Source organism: Hemicordylus capensis, chromosome 3 (assembly GCF_027244095.1).
Source record: "Hemicordylus capensis ecotype Gifberg chromosome 3, rHemCap1.1.pri, whole genome shotgun sequence".
Classification (NCBI taxonomy): domain Eukaryota; kingdom Metazoa; phylum Chordata; class Lepidosauria; order Squamata; family Cordylidae; genus Hemicordylus; species Hemicordylus capensis.
Window position 1 is genome coordinate 198,744,273 of NC_069659.1, and position 24,758 is coordinate 198,769,030.

The 24,758-nt window shown below is 46.7% G+C and overlaps 1 protein-coding gene across 1 annotated transcript in view; it reads left to right on the forward strand.

Moving 5' to 3' along the window:
* Positions 1 to 4,466: 4,466 nt before the first annotated feature.
* Positions 4,467 to 24,758, forward strand: part of VCL (vinculin) — a 176,068-nt gene continuing 155,776 nt past the window's right edge. Inside the window, exon 1 of the mRNA XM_053306579.1 lies at positions 4,467 to 4,550. The gene's annotated coding sequence lies outside the window, so the exon portion shown is untranslated. The remainder of the gene's footprint in view (positions 4,551 to 24,758) is intronic.

The following is a 24,758-nucleotide window of genomic DNA, read 5'->3' on the forward strand; positions in this document are numbered from 1 at the left end:
TTAAGATCTGGAACATCGCAGACTCAGGTAGGTCTGCACTGGCTTCAGTTTGGCTCTGCCTTTTTCTGAAGCAGCTTTGTTGTAGACATGCCCTCTGGTTTCTAGTTTCTTGCTTTGTGGTTTCCTGGCTTCTGATCTCCTGTCTGTGTTTGACTTTGGCGTGGCTCACCCTGGTTGGATTGAGTCCCTGGCTTCTGACGTATCACCTGTGTGATTTCAGCTTGGCTCATCCTTGTTGGCCTGTTTCCCTGACCTCCTGCTCGTTTGACTCCAGCTTACTTCAGCTCTGTTCGACTGGTTACCTGGCTTTTGACCTCTTCCTTGGGTTTGACTCTGGGTGTTTTATCCCTGATGGGTTTCTTGCCTCCACATTGCCTGGTAGACTCCTTTGTTACACACCTGCCTTGCCCAGACACGACAGTACCAAGAGCAAGTGCCAGTAAAGTTATTCAGAGCTGAAATGGAATTCACCGGATCAGGGAGAACTCCAAGGCAGCGGATAAGTCGCTCTTAAAATACACAGAGGCCAACTGAACCTTGGCCTTGATGACTGCCCAAACGTTGTTCCTCAGTGACGAATAAAAGAAACATAAGAGGCAGATGGATCTGCAGCTTCACCTTCTCTGGCTCTGCCTCACTATAGACCTCTGTGCTACTGTTTGGACTGCGGTCATGACAGAACACATTTAGAGACATAGAATAAGCCATGACTATGATGCAGACTTATTTTACTTCCAAACAAGCAGAGCAGGAGGGAAATGAGTAGTGCTGGAGGGCCCTGCTGCACAGCTCACTGAAGGCTATCACTTTGCATCAAATAAGCACATGTGCAGGCACAAAACAGAGCTGGCTGTGGTTTTGAGTGCTATTCCACATTTCCACAGAACACAAACACTGTTCAAATATGCCTCCCCTTCTAGCAGTCTCCCTTTTCACTGGTTTCATACTGCCAGCCTGAATAGCAATTTGTTTTGATGAATTCTCCTCATCATCATGCAGATGTCAGCACCTGATTCAATAGACACTAGTTACAGCTCAGGCAGCAGCTTTTGTATGTTCAGCCAGCAGACCATGCACTTTCCTGATTACTCCCAAAATTAATGTTGTTTACAATAGACTGGATGTACTTCACTGATGGGCAAAATTCCCTCAGCATGCATGACTCAGAACTAGGCATGGCAACCTCAATGATCTTCTACAAAACGGAAACAAGTTCTATGTAGGCACTAAGTATCCAGGAGCCAGCTGAGATGCTTTTTATCTCCTGCACCATGAATGCTCTGGTTCCTCAGCAAGCTTGGCAACTGAAGCTCTGTGGTTTGAAGATGCCATTGAGGTACCAGCCTTTCTGAGCTGGTGTTTATCAGCTGACCCCACAAACCAATACTCGATCACCAAATCTCATAAAACTCTGGCCTCAGAGCTTGCTCTGCAGTTTGTGCCACTTGCCTACACTCCTCTTTTTTTTCCTGACTGCTGCTTGGATGGTAATCCTACTTGACTTTGACCCTTATGTTCATGGCCCACCAGCCCTCTCTTTCTGTCTTGGGCCTTGACCTTTGCCTGACCTTGATCAAGCTTTTGCTTCTTCTGGCCCAGCCAGCTGTCTCTTGCTGCCTTGGATCTTGACAGCCATTGTCATGGTCAAGCCCATCATCACAGCCCATGCAGCTCTGCTGGTCAAACGATGCTCTATCGGCATCGGTAGCAACTCAGCATCGGTAGCAACTCTGCTGCCACAGAGGAGATGGGACCGGCAGTATCCCCCGCCCTGAATCATGATGCCAGGCCAGAATTGGAGAAGGGTGAACCTGCACTAGTCCCAGCCCTGGATCATGACACCAGACTGGAAGCTCAGAAAGCTCATGGCTGGGGTCCCTGGGGCAACGTCCCCCAGAATCTAAGCCGGCCTCTCCCGTTCCATCATGCACCCCTATGTCTGCATGCCAGAGTGGATGGCAAGCCTAGCATCAACAAATGGGATGGAGAAGGAGTGCCAGATTCCAGAAGCCTCTTTGGCTTCCACTCTCAAGGCAGGGAGGTGGAACCCAGGTGGGATAGTTTGGGCTCAGAAGTAAAAGGTTCATTCTGCCTCTGACAATTTTGAATCAACTTGTTCCCTTGGACTTCTCCAAGGTCCTGCAGATTTGCTTCACCTCACCTCACCTTGTCTTTGCCTTGCCTCATCCTGACTTTGCCTCACCTTCCCTTGTCTCTGCCTTGCCTCACATGTGGACAAGTAGGAGAGGGGACACCCACCTGATTTGGATGACACTTCTGCCTCTGGCCCTTCTGGTCACTGTTTGCTTGTCCAAGATCTTGACTTGCTGCCTGGTTCTGGTGGTCCACCTGCTCCTTGGATCCTGGTCTGCCTTCCCTCAGTTTTTACCTCCTCTGTTTGGGACCATGCTCCAGATGCCCAACCCCATCCCTGCTCCAGCCAGTTTTCCCTGGTAGTGGAAGCCAGCAGCCTGGAACAGATCCTTGCTGTGGCCTGACAAAGAGATCAGTGTCTATGCCAAAGAATAAATGAATGCAAATTTGACATTAAGAAGTGGCAACTTTCAGAAAGCAGTGGAGGAACATTTCCAGATTGACTGCTGACCTGAAAGTCCTCATTCTTGAGCAACAGAACTTCAGAAACAGACTTCAGTGTGACACTGCTGGGCTAGAATGTTATCAGCAAGTTTTATTCTATTCCTTTAGGTCTTACTCAAAACAATGGCTATCTCTCTTACTAGGTAAGGTAAAGTTGTGCCATCAAGTTGGTGTTGACTCCTGGCGCCCACAGAGCCCTGTGGTTTTCTTTGGAAGAATACAGGAAGGGTTTATCATTGCCACCTCCCGTGCAGTATGAGATGATGCCTTCCAGCATCTTCCTATATCACTGCTGCCCAATATAGGTGTTTCCCTATAGTCTGGGAAACCTACCAGCGGGGATTTGAACCAGCAACCTCTTGCTCCCTAGGCAAGTTACTTCCCTGCTGAGTCAGCCATTAGGTGGCTTGGGGATTTCTCTTACTACAAGTGTTAAATTAGCATAGCAAAGCTAGAAAGACTGTGTTGGGTCACTATTCTTATTTTCTGACTGTTTGATTTTTGCATAGAAATTGCACAGGTTGACTGGACCTCTTGCTCTTGCTTTTATGACCTCTTGCTTTTATGCCCTGTTCTGGCAAAATAATAATAACCATGCATTTTTAAAAATTGGTAATCACCTCCAAACGTGAGTTGCAAAAATGAATGCTCATCATTCCTTAATTGCAAATGCACAATTAATTTCAAAAATGTAGTCATTCTGTGATGCTAATGCTCAGATTTCAAAATAAAGTTAGAGCTTTAGATGAGCAGCATGTGAATTGTATTAGGTCAATAAGCGTGTGGTATTTATTTATTTATGCATGTATATTCCATTCTTCCTCCAAAGAGCCCACAGAGTCCATGATTATGTTTATCCTTATAACAACCCTGTGATGTAGGTTAAGTTGAGAGATAAGTGACTGGCCCAAAGTCACCCAGTGAATTTCATGGCTGAACAGAGATTTGAACCTGGGTCTCCCTGGTCCTAGTCCAACACTCTAACCACAACACCACACTGGATTTCTAAGTGAAAGATCTTTCTTGCTTTTCTAAAGTGGACATCTGTTTACCAGCCATGTGAATAAGAACACCAGCCAGTCCTCTGCCAGTAAACTCTCTGTAACAACTCTGCTGAATTCATGACCTGGAGGCTATTGCTTCTGAACTCAGTAGGCATCTAATCCCCATTCCACACTTGTTTCTGAAAACTCTAGAGTTTCTAGAATCTAAGCACAATGGGTTGCTCTGCATAGTCTTTAGCTTAGGCTTTAGAGTGTAGCTTGGAGCTCATCACTGACACTTCTCTAAACTTGCATCATGGATTGCATTCATTTATGCTTTCCTGAGGCTGTTTCCCACACTATATGGTTTTTGTTAATGAAATAATTCTAAGGGCACATTCTCACAATGATCGAAGCTGGTGGGAAAGTAAGAATAATAGATCCATGTTGCACATGCTCTCCCGATTTTGTGTTGTGAGGACATTGAAATGTCAGACTTACAAGTGTGCCTGGCCCACCATCAACCTCAGATCAGTGATCTAGGATTTGGTATGGACTGGCTGCTCTGCAGTTGATGTGAGCTGGGTGTAATTGCAAGTCCTGGGTTTTCGTGACCTAAAATTGGGAGTGTGCACATGCATAGGTGGAACTGGGGCGGGGGGGCAGGCAGGGCACATGCCCTAGTTTCTGCCACCCCCACCCCATTGCCCACTTGCCCAGCCCCAGGGCCCCTCAGCCATTTGCCTCCAGCTCCGGCCTAGGATCTGAGCAGCCTGCAAACTGCAGAGCTCTTCTCTCCCCGCCTCTCAGCTGATCGGCGGTGGGCGGGGCTTCCAGAGAGGCCTCCGAGTAGGCCTCCCTGAAGCCTGAACTCCGCAGGCCCCAGCAAGCCAGGAAGGAGGCTGGCAGAGCTCCCTGCAGCAAACCCTCCCTGCAGCAGACCAGACCATCCAGCACAGCTTTTGCAAGGTAGGCTGTGAATTCCTTTTTGTGGTTACCCCCCCTCCCCCCAATATAAGGATCTGCTTGCCATAGGGCTTTGATATGGGTGGTGGGGCGAGACTGAGAAGTCTCTGAATATTTTATTTTTCTTGTGTGTGAACTGCTCTCCAATAACTTGCAGGGACTTCAGGGTAAATCTGGCCAACATGTGAATGCAGCACCTCCATTCCAGAGGAGATGTGTGTTAAAGCGCTTTAAAAGCCTCGTGTGAAAAACCTCCTGGAATCAAACTTTACTGAATTTGTTCAGAATTCTGAGAAAACAAACATAGGCTCACCCTGCATGGTTGAAAGTCTCCTTTGCTAATCTGCAGCAAGGGGGCCATTTTAATAATTAGCGTTGCTACACTGTGTTCTAGGCATTAAAAGTAGCACAATTATATAGTACTCAATGTATATCACTATATACTGTGAAGTGTGCATGTGTGTATTCAGTGAAATGTATTTCCAGGCAGCATACTTATTTTGAAATATCAGTCTTAAATCCTTGGGGGCCTGGGATGTGTGGAGGCCCTGGACTTTGAGGGGCTGGGGGCCCATTTTAAAATCTCATCTTGGCCCATTCCAACCTTGCTATGCCCCTGGCGGTCACTACACATGGGTTTCTGCACAACACCTGCACAGAAGAAACTTCCATGTAGAAAATGTGTCTCTTGTAAATTGACCCTGAATTTTCCATCCATGACTGGGATATTTGAGAGTTAGAGTCAATAATAAAAGAACAGCACACTGCTTGTGACAGGAAGGGGCAAATTACAATGATTTCTTAGTCTGGCAGGGGCTGGTTTTGGCCCTGGCAGAACTTGGCTGTCTGCTCCTGTTGCAAATGCCTCTGTCTCGTGTGGCAAACTAATTTATCCTCCTCCCTCCTGGTGTCAAAGTAAGCACTGGTGTGGTGAATGCACATATACCCCATCATGAGCCAACAGTCATCATAAGACAAAGGCTGGCAGGAATCATTCACTGGTTTATAGACCCCACCACCACCTTCTTCTTCCCCTATTTTGCTAGTGGCTATTTGGGCAGGTGATCCTCTAGGACAAAGTCATGTGTTTTTTTTAAAGAATGAGATGAGACAGAGAAAAAATGACACTTGGAATCCTCGCATAACTCCTGACTGTTGTTCTAAGTCTTTTACAGAGATGGCTCGTGTTTTCAGGTTTTGATCAACAACCATGTCCAGATGGTACAGTGTTCCTTTTAACAGGGATTTCCAGATATTGTTGACTGCAAGTCCCATCATTCCTGTTTGGACAGGGGCGCAATTTCAGTGCTTGTCCTAGGCGCTATTTTCCCTAGTTACGCCTCTGTGCACATGCCACTTGGATCTAGGATTCCTGCTTTCCTGCCATCCCAGATCATCATGAGAATGTGCCCTGAAAGTCACCTCGGTCATGAAAAACCTCCTGTAAAGGGAATGTCACTGGATACTTGTCCTCCCTGAACTGGCTTATGCTGTAAAGGCAGATACGCCAAGAGCATACACAACCAGACATCTTTCCTGGACATTCTGATGTTTTCCTGGTGCATTCCTTTGTCATGTGAGGGGGCTAGTTAGTCTGAACTGTCACTGTACACTCAGTACTTTGACAGTCTATAGACAGATGGTTAAAACAACCCTCCACCACACCCACATGACAAAGAAACATCTTAGGAGGATGTTCCCTTTCCTAACTGCATGGGTCAGGTCTGAGGGGGAAGTCTATCCTCCAAACCAGTCTATTGTGTCAATAGTTGTGTGCACACAACTAGGCTCTTAGGTGATGGCATAACTACTAACAAAGAAACCAGTTTCTTTAATGGCTTTTGGTGTCTGGTGACTACTAGCTACTAAGCTACCCTTCCTGCTTGTGGGTGGGGGCTGGGGGGAAAATCACTTGGCGAAGCTGGAAGGTAGCCAGCAAAAGAAGGCTGAAATGCCAGTGTTTACAACTGGCTGGGAAGCAGCAGCCAGGGGGAGAGCCCCAAGGTCTGCATGTGGTTTGCCTTTGGGGGAACTGCTGCTGCTTTCAAGGCTAGCACTGTCTTCTTTGAAGGTCTGCCCACTCCCCCATACTCAGCAGGCAGATAGCACAAAAATGCCACAAGGCACCAGCATCCTCTATTCACAAAGAAACTGACTGTGTAGAAAGCTGTTCCCAGGGGCTATTCCCATATTGAACCGGCGGGGGGGGGGGATGTCTCTGGGCCCCTGAGGGAAGGGGCCCTCACTGGCTGGGCAATAGCTCACTCTTTGTCCCCCCGCCACCACACATCCCCTGACTCCCTGGCACACAGCTGGCTCCTGACTGGAGGATTCATCTTGGTTTCAAACTGAAAAGTTTCTGAGACAGGGAAATGTGCATGAGCAAGTGTGCGCGAGAAGGCGTCTTCATGTGTGGGGAGTGTGTGATGTCACACACTGCTCCTACCTCTCAATCAGATTCCAGACGGTGTCACTTGGAGACTGTTGCTCTTCGGAATGTGAGCTTATGTATGGCTTCCCTCAGGGCTCCATGCTGTCTCCGGTGCTTTTTAACATCTACATGAAACCGCCGGGAGGGATCATCAGGAGATTTAGTGCAAGGTGTTATCAGTGGTATGCTGAGGACACATACTGACACATACTGAGGACACATACTGAGGTATCAGTATGCTGAGGACACCCAGACCTATTTCTCCATGTCAATATCATAAGGAGAAGGCATAACCTTTCTAAATGCCTGCCTGGAGTCAGTAATGGGCTGGATGAGGGAAAATAAACAGACTGAATCAAGATAAGACAGAGCAACTTAATGTGTGGGGTTGGAACTCCAGAGACTATTTTGATCTGCCTGATCTAGATGGCGTCAGACTTCCCCAAAAGGGACAGGTATTCAGTCTGGGAGTTCTTCTGGACCCACACCTCTCCCTGGTATCTCAGGTTGAGGTGGCCAGAGTTGCTTTCTATCAGCTTTGGCTGATACACGGTTTCTTGAGATGAATGACCTTAGAATGGTGGTACATATGCTGGTAACCTCCAGATTTGACTTCTGCAATGCGCTCTACATGGGGGGCTGCCTTTGTATGTAGTCCGGAAACTGCAGTTGGTACAGAATGCAGCAAGCAGGTTGGTCTCTGGGTCATCTTAGAGAGACCACATTATTCCTGTGTTGAAAGAGCTATATGGCTGCCGATACGTTTCTGGGCAAAATACATAGCGCTGGTTATAACCGATAAAGATCTAAATGGCTTAGACCCTGGGTATTTAAAAGAATGACTTCTTCATTATGAGCCCCATCGCCAACCGAGATCATCCGGAGAGGCTCGTCTCCAGTTGCCACCAGCTCATCTGGTGGTCACACGGGAATGGGCCTTCTCTGTTGCTGCCCCGAGACTGTGGAATGCGCTCTCTACTGAAATACCAGCTTCATCCAGAGGCGTATCTAGGGAAAATAGCGCCCAGGGCAAGCACTGAAATTGTTCCCCCTGTCCAAACATCTGACACCCATCTTTCAGATAACTTTACCATAATATCAGCTCAAAAATACAAGTCAAGCTCATTAATCTTTTAATATTTAAAAAACTATTTAGCAGTGGACGTAGCCAGACCAAAAAATGCTGGAAAACTACAAATTTCAGTATGCTGGGGCTCATGAAATATTCAAATACTATGTGGAGATGTACTTGGAAAACTAAACAGAAGTGCCTGTCTAATTCTCTACTATGCATTGTAGCATCACTATTACATAAGTTTTAAAAATCAATGGAGAATTTGACTTTTCCCAGATACTCTGAAAATAATTTAAAGGATATGCAGAGTCAACTGTGTCACTGCTTGGAATATATTCTAGTATTTCAGAAAGACAGTTAAAATGAGAGAAAGAGAGCAAGAAACTCCCAATACTTAATACTAAGGATTAAGGGCCTTAATATACTAAGGCCATTTGAGCATGTGCAGTGGCCATTTTGTTTTCGGCAGCCATTTTTTAAAAAATTTAATTTTAAAAAATGGCTCCCCCCTTCAAGTGGTGCCCGAGGTACGTGCCCTGCCTGCCCCACCCTAGTTATGCCCCTGCCAATTGGAATTGTTTGTTTTTCCTGGCTGTCTGCACTAAACAGCCTACCAGTTCTCCATCTCTCTCTCCCTCTAGGTAGAGTGTTGTGACATCTAAGGGATACAGAGTACTCAAGAAGTGAATCAAAGGTGCAGTTTTTACTTGAAAGGAGGGGGGGCAGTTCAAACAATAGCGTTTGCAGTGTTTTAAGAACAATAACCATAAGAACAAGGAGAAAAATGATAATGGGATAAGCACATGCCGTGATTATCTTCTATTCTATGCTGGCCCAAATAGAATCTCACCAGCAGCTCTTAGTCAGCCTGTCTCTCTGCTCGGCACTGCCTTGTCTGATCTTGCTGTTGTTTTTTCCTCTGGTTGTTCCGAGAGTGATCCAATTCTTCTGTGCGATGTTCAGCTCTCTTCTTTAGGCCCATTCACATGTGATGTTCAACACTGGTACGATGAGTGTACAGTATACACAGGTACAGATCTGTACACAGGCACTGTCACTCACATGTTACATTGAATGCAGGTACAGAATTACACTTCCTTTCTGTACCAAGGACCTGTATCCAGGTTTACTATATCCAGGAACTCAGTCACATCTGTACCACACATCTGTACACTCATACAGCATAACATCTGAATTGGGCTTTTGTTAATCAACTGCTCTTACTGCTTCCTAGCTGTAGCTGTTCCAATTCTCCTTTTTTATCCCCGAAACTTTGCCCGCCTCCTCTGGATTAGCCAATCATGGCAAATACAAACCAGATGGAACATAATGACCTCCAGACAGAAAAAACAAACCTGAGATGGATAAAAGGCCAAGTTTGCTTAACCTTTTGTATAAGGAATTCTAATACGAGATGAGGGTCAGGCCACCATTTTAAACATATCAAAATGAAGAACAAGCACACGTACAACAAAATGGAGGTTTGGGCCACATCCTCCACAGAAATAAAAAAAGGATATTGTGGGGGCTGTGTCAAAGGCTTTGTAGAAGAAATCAAGACACACAACAATGGCTGCAGCATCTCCATGCTCTACTAAACTAGGACCTCCGTTGAAAAAGGAGGGGAGATTACTCTGTCATGACTTGTTCTTGACACATTCATGCTGACTCCTACTAGTAATCACCAGATTCTTTCTTTCTGCAATGCTCACAGTCTTCTGATAATATTTGCCCATTTAAACATTTAGCAAAACCAGGCAGTTACATTTTCCAGGACTGTGTCACTTCAAACTGCAGGTGTGTGATTTGTGTGATCCTCCCCATGAAAGGTCACCACACAGAGAAAGATAGCAATTTAGGGAAAGGATTACATTGAACCAACGGTGCACATCACCCCAGCCAATTGAGGAGTTTCCCCCCACATTTTACTGTCCCTGCCCCCACTGCCAAACCTAACAACCCATATCTACTCACAAAATGAATGAATGAGTAGCTCCTCAAGCTTTCCCTCTGTCTGCACACCTGTGTTGGATCCTTCTCCCCAACATGCTAGGTTTCCACACCCAGAGAGTTCCCTTAAAATTATTATTATTTTAAAATCCCATCTTCAGCTTGCAGCCTGGATGCAGAGCTTTGCCTCTGGATTGTGTGAGTATATGAACCAACCTCCTGTTTGGAGGATTTGGAGGGTAGGGCTGGCTCCCAGAGTGCTGCTAGGGCAGAATGAGCAATCCTGCTTCTCGTTGATTTGTGGATCCTGCCTCTTTGCAAAGCTTATCTTTGTGGCTCTAGAGATCCTACTCAGGCCTGCTTGAGAACATCTTGCAAGAGGTCTGTCATGAGGTTCCTTTGCACGCATACCCCCAAATAAATGACACAACACAGGAAATGGGTTAAAACTAGGGCGATAACTCTATTAACCTAGTTTCAACAGAGAGCTGCAGTGTAGCCAAGCCACAGTGGAGCTGCCACCCTTAGGGTGCAGCACCGTATCCCCTCCTTTGACCTGCCATCATGGTGCTGGTGACCAAGGAGCTACTCTATTTAAAGGCACCGCTCCTAACATGGGCCAGATAAAAAACCCCTACCAGTGCAACAGTGTAGAGTAGGCAAAAAATCAGCCACCTCCAGGCCAATCTGGGTGGATGGGGGAAATTTCTACTCGGCCCCAAAAGGCGGCCAGCTAATCCCACACTGTCACCCGGCGGGGTGAGCGGATGCCAAGGTGTTCCTGGAGAAAGCCAGCAGAGGTTGGGGACTGCTTTCATTAGCATGTCCTCATCCCTCTGGATGGCCCTATGGACCGAGGATAAGGGATGTGCTCACATCATTTTGGCGCCTCATTAGAGAGGCACCAAAACGATTCGCCTGGTTCAAATGTGCCGATTCAGGAACATCCCTACCGAGGACACTGTCACAGCATGGTCCACTGTGTTTCCCAGGCTTGTTTCTTATACCCTGCCGGGAATGGATCCAAAAAACCAGCACCCCACACTGCATGCAGTGCTAGGAGAAGATGTGGTCTTGCACCCAGGCTCCGAATCAAGAGATGGGGCAGAGAGAAGAGTTGCAAACTCAGGCCACAACTATAGAAACTAGTTTGAAAGGAGTTCTGTAAACTAAGGTGTGGCTTCCACTCCTGGGGTGAAGCATTGCGGTGCAACCATGCCTCCCTGTTAAGGGGGTGGTTTTTGCCTCAGAGGTGAAGGCAAAAATCCTCTGAATGGAGAAGTATCCTCCCTTGCACACAGAAGGATCCTTTGGTCTTCTCCCAACACCTTGAACAGACTTGAGGCTTTGGGGGACCTAGCCAGAAAGGGAATGGGAATCTGGTGCAGGCTTGATCTCCTCAACCTCTTCCTGCCCACAATTCCCTTCACCCACGAGGGGAGATTTGTCAGTGTTGATGTGTACTGACCTGGCTGAGGTCGCCCTCTGCACTTACCTCAATAACAATGCCAAGTGGGATTCCGGGAAGTGCTCCTTTGCTGGTAGGATGGAGAGAGAAGGCAAAGATAACAAGTGTGAGCTTCAGATTGGCGGATCTGCTATGACTTAAATGTCATTTTCTCAATGACCCTCAGTTTCAACTACCTTGATTTCATGTTGATGTCTTTATCCAACCCCCTGCCAAAGAGCTGCTGCCCAAAATGAGTTGGGTTTTCTTCATAAACACATGGGGTTCTGCACCAGTGGACTATATTAATTACTGCAGGGGTGGCCAACCTGAGGCTCTCTGTCATTGGACTACAACTCCCATCACCCCCGCTGCTGTTGTAGGGACTACAGTTCCAATAACCTCCTGCCACAATACGTGGTGGCTGGGGATGATTGGACTACAGCTTCTATCATCCCCGGCTCCCATTTCTTGTGATGGGGTTATGGGAGCTGTAGTCCCTCCACCAGCAGCTATGGATGATGAGAATTGTAGTCCCAACAACAGCTGGAGAGTCTCAGGTGGGCCATCACTAGCTCCTTGGATCCTCTGTAGCTTTTCTCCTGGCTTTGGCTGTCTGCTGTGCTTACTGGGGGCTGCTAAGTAAGGGCATGGAGGCTGTGTGCCCCCCCTTCCCCCCGCAAACTAACGCTCTTGTTAGGAAGGGAAACTTATAGCTTAACCAAAAGAGAGCGAAAGTGCCATTTTCTCTGAAGAGAAGGGGACTTGCTTAGCCCCTTCTCCCTGCGGCTGTAGCTACTTCTCTTCCATGGTTGGCCAGAAGAGGTGCCAGTCAAGCTATCCTGTCTGATTGTTTCGGTACTCCCCTAAGCATTGCCCACCCCCTCACCCCAGGAGAAACAACTACCAGGCTGATTGCCACAGCCTGTATTTGATTGATTGATTGATTGATTGACTTTTACATTTTTCCTCCGGGAGCTGGGCAATGCTTGGGTAGACAGGATAGCTTGACGTTTGGGGTAGGGGGGATGCCCACCTGCCCTCCCCCCAGCTGTTGAGTGCCAGTGTCTGCTCCGCCCAAGTGCCACCTGGAGCTCCTGGTCAGACTCCGCCAAACAATCAGAAGACGGCTCCCAATCTTCCCTGGCCAATCGGGGAAGACAGGAGGCTGCAGTAGGAGGAAGGAGGGGTTGAAGCAAGCTCCCTTCTTCTCAGAGAAAATGGCTGTCTGTGGTTCTTCTGAGGAAGTTGTACGGATTGCTTCTTAGCAAGTGTCTGCATGGGCTTGGTTGCTCCCCTCAAGCCCCTTCTGACTGTTCCTGCCCAGTGGGCCTTTCCCTGCCTGTTGCCCAGTGAGGTTCTCTTTTTCTTGTACCCTCCCACAAGACACTTCCCCCCTTCTCTTGCCCAGTGGGATTTTTTCACCTTCTTTTCTTCCCCTCCCTTACCACCCCTTTCCCCTTCTTTTGCCCAGTCGGTAGTATTTCTGTTGAGAGATTTAGCCGTGTGCTTCCTATAAGAAAACACTCAGGCTCAAGCTTGTTCAGCTGCCAGGAGTTAGTTGCTCAGGTCAGCCTGGGCGCTTTCCAGATTAACCCTTATCACAGTGCCACTACGGATCTGCAAAGTGTGCTTCTGTATTGCCTGTGCATTGACATCACAGTCTCTGTGCTATCAGCAGGGTGTCATTCACATTTCCAGTGCCTTCTTTCAGATTTTATTGCTTTATTACAGTCCTGCAACATTGTAAAAAGATTGCAGTATTTTTCCATTTTAGGGAGTTTGGGGCAAACTAGAAAAGACTGCTGCCCCTGCTGGTGGACTTGAGCAACACCCTTTCATTACATTGTCAATTCGATCCCAAGCTGAAGCATTTTACGGCGGTTGTAACTGCAATCTGGAAAGCGCCCAGCAGTGGAAAGGTGCTTGCACTGGCACTGAATGGGGTGCTTTATCTTCCTAGAAACTGGAGGAAGTCCCACTTTGGAATTAATAACTGGGATCTACTGAAATGAATTACAAGAATGCGCCACACCCTGCAAGGGGTTCGATGGGCTGCACACCACCCCAGAGTGTCCTAACAAAGCACAGTTTGAATATAAAAGATAGAAACATTTTAAATATATATGAAATGAAAGGCTTACCATCAACTTAAGACCCCCCCACCTTATATATAAATGGAGGCAGTGGAGGGCAGCACACCAGTGTCCCATGGAGTCCAGTAGCTCTGCCCCACCTCCACTGGCACTCTCCCCTCCCAAGCTCCCCATCCATCCTGGCTTGGTCCAGCTCTTGTCTTCTCCAGCCCTCCACAGAATTAGAACTGGGATGCAGCCAATCCCTTCTGCATAGCCCCTTTGTTTCCTAGACACACCCACATCCAAGACTTCTTAGGATCCATCCCCAAATCGGGTTCACCATGAATTTGCACCCAAATGGGGAAAGGAACTGAGCAATTCAAAAACAAAAATACAAAACCAGTAACTGATACTGACTTTAACCTTGGCTCAGGCGTGAGGCAAGTCCTTGAGTAAAACAGCGTTAATCTCAACAGCATTTTCCACTCCTGGGATGCTCCATCTAGAGCTGCCCCATCCTCCTGGGATTCTGCATTTCCCTTGCATTCACTGGCTGTAGTTACTTCTACAGGAGTTCTCGTTTCTCGGTGAGCCATTTAATCCTACCCTGAGGGAAATCAAGGGCGGGGGGCAGGACTAAACTGTGGCCAGTTGCAGGAAGGAGGCAGGACTGGCCCAGAGCCGGGGGGGGGTGTGCAGAAGTGGGGGTGCGTCACTGTCCCGGGGCCGGCTGCAGAAGGGGGGTGCGGGACCGTCCCGGGGCCGGCTGCAGAAGGGGGGGTACCGGACAGTTCCGTGGTTGGCTGCAGAAGGGGGGAGGTCCTCCTGAAATGCCAGCCTGTCATCATTGTCTCCTGAAATACCAAAGTTCAGAGGCGTATCTAGGGACAATAGCGCCTAGGGCAAGCACTGAAATTGCCCCCTGTCCAAATATCTGACACCCATCTTTCAGATAACTTTACCATAATATCAGCTGAAAAATACAAGTCAAGCTTGTTAATCTTTTAATATTTCAAAAACTATATGGCAGTGGACATAGCCAGACCAAAAAATGCTGGAAAACTACAAATTTCAGTATGCTGGAGCTCATGAAATACCCAAATACTATGTGGAGGTATACTTAGAAAACTAAACAGAAGTGCCTCTCTAATGCTCTACTATGCACTGTAGCATCACTATTACATAAGTTTTAAAAATCAATGGAGAATTTGACTTTTCCCAGATAATCTGAAAATAATTAAAGGATATGCAGAGTAAACTGCGTCACTGCTTGGAATATATCTAGTATTTCAGAAAGACAGCTCAAATGAGAGAAAGAGAGCAAGAAATTCCCAGTGGGCCTTAAAACTAAGGATTTCACACTGTTTCAAAGACAAACTCACCATTAATAGCCATATTATTAAGACATCATATTTAACTCACTTATCACAAGAAGCAAAGTAAGAGCAAATGAATACAATCCTAGCTCATAAGCTTCAGCTCAGTATTCACAAGCCCTGATTCTCTGTATATAGTGCCAATCTGAATATGTGTACAGTGACTTATATTATATTAATTTTTTTAAAAGCAATTCACCTGTAGCCCCTTCGAGGGGCTTCCTAAAGGCCATGAGGGGGTCTGCAAAGGTTCCCCTCCCCCCTCTGGCCTCTAGGGCCTCGCAGGGACCATTTGAGCATGTGCAGTGGCCATTTTTAAAAATATTTTTTTTTAAAAAAATGGCTGAAAACAAAATGGCCTCCACGCATGATCAAATGGCCTCTGCGAGGCCTGGCATGGCCTAGGGCCTCACAGAAGCCATTTGAGCATGCACGGTGGCCATTTTGTTTTTGGTGGCCATTTTTATTTTGTTTTTTAAAATTTTAAAAAATGGCGCCCCCCTTCAAGTGGCACCCGAGGCACGTGCCCTGCCTGCCCCACCCTAGATACGCCCCTGCCAAAGTTAATATATAGACCATTCTTATTTCTGAACTAGTGCTATTCAATGGTGCCAAATTTCATTTTGAAGTGGATAATAGGATTTTCCTCAGGGCAGGGAAGTAGTATATGGGCAGCCTGGTCCTTCTGGCATATATGCAGGAAAATGACAAAACAGAGAAAGCATTTGATTACATCTAGGTACTATCCATGATTACAATCTAAGCAGTTTCTCAAATAAAACTAAAACCAAATACCAAAATAAAACAGCAACCAATTAGGGACAGACTTACACAATTTAATATATCAGCTGAAATGATGAAGCAGAAAACGTCTACAGTACTTAGACACTGGGAAAACTGTCCCTCTTTCTAGGACTCTCACTCACCACTGTCAGCATTAAATCTGTGGACCTGCTACTTAAATGACTTATTTTCTTAATGACTTTCAACCTTAACTAGGGATGTTCAGAACGCCTAGGAAAAGGTTTGCTGTGAAACAGGGCATTTCAAGCAGTTCAATCTCGCCAGAGAACACCCTACAAAAAGGGGTCTTCTTTGAGATCAAACCAGAACCAACCGGTTTTGCGGCAAGTGGGTTTGCTGTTTCGAGCAGCGATTGTGGGTGCCATTTTGGAGGGCTGTTTTAGTATTTTCCCCTTTCTTGTTGGTTTTCTGGCATTGCCTTCCAATTGGCTTGTGATCTCCTTGTTCCTTGGTTGGCTTGTCATCATACAAAATCAAGTGTCGTCAGGGGCCACTGTGCTCCCACTGGCTGGGGGGAGGGGGGGAGGGAGGGGGAGCCAAAAGGAGGGAGTGTTTCAAAGTGTATTTAAGGGGCTGCTCGACAGAGCGAGCCACACTCTTAGAGGATATCAGAGGAGGAAGACTGCAGCAGAGCAGAGAGTGGTGGCAGAGAGACTGTGCCAGTGTCTGGCTTGCTCTCTTTTTATTTTCCTTACCAACTGCTTATTTTACTATTATTTTAAAAATTGTGCCAGCAGCCCTAGTGGTAGTGGGTTTAACTGGGTGCTGCTGTGGGTTTAAATTCTGTTTCTTTGTGGCTTCCCCCCCCCCCACTTCTGACATGTAACAGCCCTCAGTGCCTTTGATAACAAGGATGCTGAGAGTTCTCCCCACCTTCCCCTTTGGCAGCCCCTTGCTGTCTGCTGCTGTGTGCCTGGGCAATTTTTGTTTTTGTAAGCAGTGTTTGCCCAACCTGCCAGGCTCTCTCTTTTCCCCAGGTGTCTCCAGGATTTATTTATGTTATTTTGCAAGCTTTTTCTTTTAGTCTTTGGGTGGATGGGTGCCCACCCCACTAGCTGTTAAGTGCCAGTTTCTGCTCGGCCCAAGTGCTGCCTGGAGCTCCTGGTCAGAATCAAGAAGAAGACGCCGAGTCAGGTAGCCCCCAAACAACCAGAAGACAGAATATCTTATCTGGCACCTTTTGTGACCTATCAGGGAAGACAGGAGGCTACAGCAGGAGGAAGGAGAGGTTCTCCCTTCTTCTCAGAGAAAATGGCTGTTTGTGGTTCTTCTGAGGAAGCTGTAAAGATCCCTCCTAAGCAAGTATCTGCGTTGGCTTGGTTGCTCCCAAGCCCTCACTGACTGTTCCTGCCCAGTGGGCTTTTCTTCTCTTGTCATCCACCCCACAACCCAGCTATGTCTTTTCCCTTCTGTTACCCAGTTAGGGTCTCTTTTTCTTGTACCCACTCCCCTCCCCGGATACACCTCTTCTCTTCTTGACTACTACACCTTCTTTCAAAGTCTGTTCTTTCCTTGCCGGATCCTGCTTTATCTTTATGCATCTTGACCTTACACCAGGTTGGTCAAAGGAAACACCACTTGTCCCCCAAATCTTTCATGGTCCTGTTTTGGTGCCTCTTTTTCTATAGATAGAAGGAAAAAACAGATACATCCAGTTGTGTAAGCAGTTAACCCACAGTTCCCGGGAAAGGGTGATGTGCAGCCTGGCACATGAGCAGGGAGGAGGGACTGTGTGACTTTGTAACTCTTTCCAGTCACACTCATGATCCACAAATATTACAAATGCTGATAGGCTATTTTCAACCAAAAAGGATTCTCAATGTGATTTACACTGCCAAAAGAATAAGAAGGGAGTTCCCTGTCCAGAAGGAAATTGGGACACAATCTATGCAGCAGCACAGCAGAGAGACCAGCAATAGCCCCAGAAGGATACTATGTTGGTTTGATTAGGGGACAGTTGCTCCCCATCCTGCTAAATAAGAGAGTCACCACTTTACAAAGTGGTGCTTTGCTCAGTGGGCAGGGGTGAAGTCCAAACTGTGTGCCACAAGAAGGACTCACAGTAGCCACTTAATGGAGCAGACTATGAGAAACACCTAGATTGGGCAGCAGTGATATAGGAAGATGCTGAAAGGCATCATCTCACACTGCACGGAGGATGGCAATGATAAACACCTCCTGTATTCTACCAAAGACAACCACAAAGAAACCAACCCGACAGCACACTTTACACCCCCACACATGACACCATCAACAGCCAAGGTGTTGAATAGGGACAGTTGCTTTCCCCCCAACCTGCCCCACCACTAAATATGAAAACTACCCACAAAGGTACCTCTTTGCCCAGTCAGCAGGGCTGATTTTGACATAAGGACCCTGGAAGGGGGACTGTGCTGGACTGAAGAGGGACAATTGCTCTCCATGTGCCCAATAGAAGAGTCTTAACATTAAAAGGCAACTTTAGGCCCGGTTAACAGGGGTCCCGCTATTAGCAGATAAAGCAAATTTTTATAGAAACCCCCTTAGTCTCCTCCAAAGGGAACAGAGGGAGGGCAGGGCTCCCTTGAAACTCACCATTTGATGAAGTGGGCCACAGCACAGAAGAGAAGTCCCTTCCATCATGATGAGCACGACTCCCCTGGCAGGATGCTGAAAGTGCCCAGGAGTTGCCCGTTGGGGTCCTTGAAGCCTTTAACTGCATCAGGAGAATAAACGTTCTGCTAACCCTGTCAGAGGAAAGCAGAGAAGAGAGGAAGCATCTACTCTCCCAGATCCCAGAAACTGCTTCAGAAAGAGCAGAAACTGACTCCCAAGAAACTTCTGAGCAGTTGACAGTTAAGAGGACAGTTAGGTGATGTCATAGAGGGTGATGTCAGAAAGAGAACAAAGTGTTTGAAAAAGACCAGTGAGGCTTGCTTAGAAAGCAGGTAGTTTCCCCAAAGCACTGAGAACCACAAGTATAAAATACAAATTTTAAAATATTGTATTTATTTATCATATCTTTATACCATCTGGGGCAGTTCATAAGTTAGCCCACTTGCACCCCAAACATGTACGCATCCGTCATCTTGAATTGGGGTGGTTGATATCACAAATTACGCTGGCAAGGTGTCCCCAATATGAATTTGTTTCATATTGTTCCAGGCACTGCCAAGTTGATAGGGAGAGAGAGAGAGAGAGAGAGAGAGAGAGAGAGAGAGAGAGAGAGAGAGAGAGATGGGTGAGTACATAAGCCTACTGGAACGTAGGCTGAAAAAGGGGAATCTTGCAAGCTATGAACACTAAAATGTAAACATCCGGTTTCTAAAAATATGACAAATGGCGGATTTTTCATTTGTTCCTGAGATTTATTTATTTATTTATTTATTCAATTCCTATACCGCCCCTCCAAAAAATGGCTCAGGGTGGTTTACACAGAGAAACAACCAACAAATAAGATGGCTCCCTGTCCCCAAAGGGCTCACATCTAAAAGAAACATCAGATAGACACCAGCAACAGTCACTGGCAGTACTGTGCTGGGGCTGGATAGGGCCAGTTACTCTCCCCCTGCTAAATAAAGAGAATCCATGCTAAAAGGTGCCTCTTCGCCCAGTTAGCAGGGGTTAGGGTTATAGATATAGATAGCCATTGACCAAGGTCATCTCTGACAACCTTTAAAAAGCATTTGAAGACTTACCTCTTCACCTAAGCTTTTTAATCTAATTCTGGTTATAAATTGTTTTAAGGTTTTTATTTGCTGTGTTTTAACCTGTTATATGTCACTGTAAACTGCCCAGAGATGAAAGTTTGGGGTGGTGTACAAATTTGATAAGAATAAGTAGGTAGGTAGAGTGGAGTAGAAAACTATTTTCTTATCAGATATCTATGGACAAATAAAGAGTGCATATCTACTTGGAGGACAGGAAAACACCATATACTAAATGCACTGGACAGAGCACACATTTTCTTCTTACACAGGTCTTTGCTGTGAAACACAGATTTATTGTGAGAGGCTCAAGTGGCATAGCTGTTTTTTGCATCATTTCCAAAGGCTAATTAACGGTTTGAGTCCACACTTGGCCATAAAATTAACGCAGCGACCTGGCTCCAGTTACTGTCTCTCAGGAGGAGCTTGCCTAAGACCACCTAGTGAGTTAACAACAGAGGTGAGGTTCAGACCAAGTGAATTCTGATGCACTGCTCAGTATCTTAGCCACTGTGCTTCTCATATACTGGTTATATCCAGACTAGAGTACTGTAATGGATGAGCCTATCTGAATGAGGCTCTTTTGCTGGACTCTGCCTCATGACGATAACCTCCTTGGAAACTACATTGGCTGAAAGGAGATGTATAAATAAGGTTACAGCAAAAGGAAAGATTAAGAGTCAGGTTCTCCCTGGTCCAAATGCAACACTATGAGCCCATTCTCAGATCAAAATCAGGGTAGGAGGAGCACCCAGTCAGGGTAGGAGAGTCATGTGTATTCCCAATCAAGGTAGGTGCAGGAGAGAGTCATCATGTGGGAGCCAGGAGGTGGGTAGAGTGGGTGAGGCCAACCCACATTCTGTCCCCAGCATTTTACTGAGGATGGACAAAAAGCCATCCTACCCAGCTTCCAGACAATCACTCTTCCCCTCTTTGCAAACCTTGATCTTTGCAGACACATGGCCTTTGATCAGGAGCACACGCGACTCTCTAGCCCTGATTGGACGCTCCTCCTACTCTATGTGGAGACATGAAAACATAGATAGACTCCTTCTATCTGTACCACCTCTTTGGGATTTGAAAACCTGAGAATGCAATGGGGATTAGGTTTGCCAACTAGGGACTTTTATAGAGGACATGAGACTATTTTGGGGACCAAACAACCTTTTTTTTTGCATTTGTTGTGGTGTCTGAAGTTCTGGGGAGCAGCTGGAATGTTCTGTTCACCCAGAACACTTTGCTCTCATGAGCAGCTTCTCTGTCTCCTTCCCCTTCGACTGACTATCCATCCATCCAATGGGGAAGCCAGAGGGGAGGTTCTGCTTCAGTGGCAGCTTGCAGAGCCACGTGATGCAAGAGCACAGATAGGTGGGCCCGGCAGGTGCAGCTTGCTTCCTTCGTGTGGTGGCGGTGGCAGTGAGGAGTTAGCAGTTAGTGAACTAATTTTACTCAGTTAGCAGTCACCCCAGCTAACCGAGTAAAAAGGCACCTTTTAAAGTGACAAGTCTCTTCTCTAGATCGTGGGGAGAAAAACTAGCCCTATCCAACCCCAGCAAAAATCCCTTCGATGGTTGATGATGCTGGTGTTCCCTTGCATTTCTTTTTAGATTGTGAGCCCTTTGGGGACAGGGGAGCATCTTATTATTTAATTCTCTTCAAAAACCACTGTGAAACCTTCTGTTGGAAAGCAGCTTATAAATCTGTAGTCCTAGAGAACAGCAAGCAAGCGGGAAACCAGGCACATACCACTGCCCCAGCAAGCAAAGAGGCTGGCTTGGTAGCTAGCTGGCTGCCCTGCTTTGAGCCAAGAGGTGATGTTGCTGGCCTGGCTGGTGGGAGGACAGAGGACTGTGGGCATGGTAAACCCAACCAGGAGATGAAGTTCCAGTTAAGAAGCAGAGGTCTTGAGAACTCTGCACCTAGGCAGCAGACTGAGCAGACATACAGCTCATCTGGTCATCACCTTCACAGTGGTGAGCTGTTATTCTCAAATTATCTCATTTTAAATCAAAATAGGCATATATAACACCAGTAAACACATTCAAATTTTATGCAAAGTGGAGACTTTTTGGAAACTTTCTTGGTGAAAAGTGCCCTCTATTTCCACTTTTTTGTTGACGGATAGTGACTTTCCCCACCATCTGGACCTGGGAGTTATTCATTCATGGCTTCATGCTGCGGGGTAAATGTTGAGCAAAGCCACTTCGAATTACACTTGCGGAATTGAAGAAATCAGCCTCTTACCTCTGCTCTCGGGGTTTGTGTGTGTGTGTGTGTGTGTGTGTGTGTGTGCAGGTTCACATCACATGCCTCCGTGTTTTCCTTCTAGCCAATGGGGGGGGAAGAGATATATTTCTAAAGTCTATATCGGCATTCCTAAAGAGGGTTTCTCTCTGATCATATTAATGATTCTATGTCAGTGGCTCTCCCTATTTGCTCTGGCGTTTTCAGAAAAAGTTGCTTAAAACCAGCATTCTAAAAACCCAGAAATACATCGAGATAAGCTAGAATTCAGAAGACAAAGCCCAACGGAGTGCTTCCAAGGATTTCAAATGGACTTTGCGGTAAGTTTGGTTGGTGTGTGAACATACACACTCTTTCTTCCAGAGGAGATTCAGGGTAACAGCCCTGTCTGTGAAGCCCCCTGGTAACCCTAATGGTGATCCACTGTTGCGCCTCCTTAATCACTCACTCACTTGCTGGGCTAAGAAGAGTCCAGAAACCCAGAGAATTGAGCTGGGAGCAGTAGAAACTGCTGCAACCCTTGCATCACACTAGCTCCTCTCTTGAGAAAGGGCAGAATGCCAAGCCCCTAGTGGAGCAGATCAATAAGGCTGCCAACTTTTTAAAGCCAGTCCTCACTCTTTTACATTAAATGGCAGCTTGTTATACAGACTTTCTAATGTGACAATGCTCATTTCCATGAAACATTCTACCAACAAATAATACTCACCTCAGTATCACCTCTTTATATCTGCTGCTTAAGAGGCTGTTAAAGGCATAAGAACAGGCCAGCTAATTTTTTTCCAGTCAGTTGGTAACCCTACTCATCATTACAGTACAGGGAAGATGTGTGTGCGGGGGCGGGGGGAGAGGGAGAAAGGCCGAGTTGCTTGTTCGCTGCTTGGTTTCAGAATTTTCAACGTTTACTCATAATCAGAAACAATTATGTATCATTATTTCCATTCAATGCCAGGGAAATTATTGCCAAGTATTCCATTCAAGCTAGTCTGCTCCACAGCCTTCCAGCCATAAAACACCTGGAACCAATTGGGCATTTTGCATTGTCAATCTGGTTTCCAAGGCCCTCAGAGGGGGGCTTCTGATGAAGGAAAGCTGTAAATGTTAGAGAGCCCTTCAGGAAATGCAGAGGAGGGGGAGGATTCTGTGCATGTTCAAACAAGAGATTCTTTGATAACCGGCAGTCGTCTCATAGCTCCAGGAATGAGAAGCAGAAAAAGGCAGACTGTTATGGAATAACTCGCCTCTGCTTTTCAAATCTTTATCTTAATTTCACAGTGCATTTCGAGAGTAGCTTGAAAAGTTGAATTATATCTCACTTGAATACAATCAATTAATATTTGATTGTATTTTTCAACTCTTAATATTTCATAATAATAGTAGTTCATATTTCAACTCTTAATAACATAATAATAGCTCTTAATTTCTATTAGTCTGGAAAACAGCTCAATATCTGATCCACTGATACTTATCTGCCATAAAGTCAGTATTTGAGCGTAACCTGCCACATAGAGTCACTGAGAAGACAGCTTCGTCTTTGCCACTCTGACTCCCTGAGGAAAAGGGTGGGGAAATCAATAAGTCCTGGAGTAAAACACAGTCAATTCTTTGCAGGGAGTAGGGAGATAAGTGAATAACAAGAACAGAAAAGCCATATTCAGACATCATGTGTACACATATACATGTTGTGTGAAGAACTGTACATATGTTTATTTTAAACGTGCGCTATGGTAGAGGCCCCTCAAGGCAGGGTACAGATAAGAAGTATACTGTTCTATGTGCATTGAACATAATGAGGCTATTCACACGATTGCAGAAAATTGGGATAGCGTCCACAAGCCCGGTTTTCTGCAATCGTGAGAACCACCAGGCTTGGCTGCGAGCCTGGTGGTTCTTGAGCGGGTAACCGCCCCCTAACCCGCCCCTAAAACTGGGTTTGTGGAGCGAGGACTCCGCAAACCCAGGTTTTTTATTGTGAGTAGCCATGGCACGGCTCCATACCGTGGCTACTCATGAGGAGACCCCTGGAGGGGAGGCGAAAAGCCGCCTCCCAGCTCCAGGGGTCTCACCAGCATGCCCTGCACGCTCGCGCAAGCACTCCGTTAACCTCATTTGGTTGCTCGTGTGTCACCGCAGCCCACAATGATACATGTGTAGACCCCCGGCTGCAAGCAGCCTCCCGAGCTTGGGGATCTCTCCAAGATGCCCCACGAACTCACACGGGGCATCTTGGAACTTCCAGGGGCCGTGCAGCCCCTCCGATCCCCGCAGCCCTTGCCGGCTCCACGATGGAGCCAGCAGTTGTGTGGGTGGCTGACCCAGCCCCCCAGGGCTGCCTTTTGATTGTCTGCGGCTAAGCCCGCTCTCCCCACATACCCAGAAGAAGCTCTTCTCACCGATCGTGAAAAGAGCTTCACTGGCTAGCATTCCCTGGAATCCACATACCCCTAGGTTCTAAACGGCAGGAAGAAGGCCTTCATACACCCAGCTCTTGCCTTGCAGAGAGATGCTGAATGCAGACACTCAAGGAGCATGGCTAGACAGTGCGCCCAGCTCCCCACCCTCATGCATTCGTTGTCAATGGACAGCATAACCCCTGAACAGGGCTCTTGTTGCTCAGCAATCTCATTTGAGTGTTCAGGGTCACTCCCTGAGTAGCTCAGAGAGGGGAAAGTATGTTGGATCACCTAGGGGTGTCAGGTGTCCCGAAGCTTAGGGCCAAACTACATGCTTTGGACTTGTGTGTGTTCTGTTATTTTTCAAAATACCAGTCAGATTGGGACTGCTGTAACAGATCCCCACCACCACCATCCCCACCACCCATGGCATTTATTGTCCTCCAGTGGGAAGCTTCCATTAGCTCCAATAAGAGCTTCTCTCCGGGGGAAAGAGCAGCCACAGGCCAGGATCCCAGTCTGGATCAGGACTGTAGTGGGGATGGCAAAGGGTTCAAGCCCCACTCCCATGGTCTCGATCCAGCTTATTTAGGGGAGAGAGAAAAATGAGACATGCAGGTGTAAAGTACATGTGCAACATCATGTCTAGTTTGGTCCTTAGGCCCCAATTTAGTCCTTCTGAGTTGCAGGATTTGGGAGCTAAATGGAAGTGCCTGGCAGTTCAGGG